We start from the raw sequence: 994 nt of genomic DNA on the forward strand, positions 1-994 counted from the left end.
ATTTCTGAAAATTATATATCCTACATTTTGAATTCAACCACTGGAGTGGTAGATTTTATTCTTTTTATTATAGAATAGAGATAAGGTAGAAAAAATGTAACAATAAATCATTTGTTCAATGAATAATATATATTTCAAATGGAAAAATGCAAGTGCAAACAAATAAATAATTAATTAATTAATTAATAATAATAATAATAATAACAATAATAAACAAACAAACAAACCTGCTTCCTTCGTCTCCAAAATCAATTAGATTCTTATATATATAGACTAGTGAAATAGATTTTACATTGGTGGAATCGATAGTTCCTCGGTGGTCAAATATCTCCCCCACACCACTGTTTGTGGGTAAATCTAAACGTCCCAAATGTCCAAATATACCAAAATGTGCTAAATAGCATTATCAAATCATATATTATGTTGAAATGATATACAGTTTTATCCTTATATTTTGGTATCATTTTAGTAAGATTATGAGATAATAATCCTGTATGAGATAATAAAATGTATAAACTTTTTAGTCATTATATTAAATCTATGAGAAGGTATGTTGTATAGTATGATATAGTATAATAATTAATAGGTATATGTATATAATTCCACTATAATTAATTTAGTGACTGACCTGCACATACGCGTGTTCAAATATATATATATGCGTATAATATATTTATGTATATATACCTATATGACATATGTGTATTTTTTTTAGTTAAAGCTTCACAACATCTGTGGTCTTTAGCCTTAAGGTTATGTAGTCGGTTTTTTATTATGGTGGAGGGTATAAGGCTGGTTTGAACACGTGTATGTGCAGGTGAGTCACTAAAACCCGGGTGGTCACCCATCCGGGAATTATAGTAGTATCGGCTGATGCATGACCTCAATACACGTTATTAAAGTGACTGAGGCCATCCATCGCTCCACACCAGACCATATAATATATTATCGTTCTGTAATTAATAAAATAAAAAACATATTCATAGAAAAGATC

This window comes from Acyrthosiphon pisum, chromosome A1, assembly GCF_005508785.2.
Source record: "Acyrthosiphon pisum isolate AL4f chromosome A1, pea_aphid_22Mar2018_4r6ur, whole genome shotgun sequence".
NCBI classification, from domain to species: Eukaryota; Metazoa; Arthropoda; class Insecta; order Hemiptera; family Aphididae; genus Acyrthosiphon; species Acyrthosiphon pisum.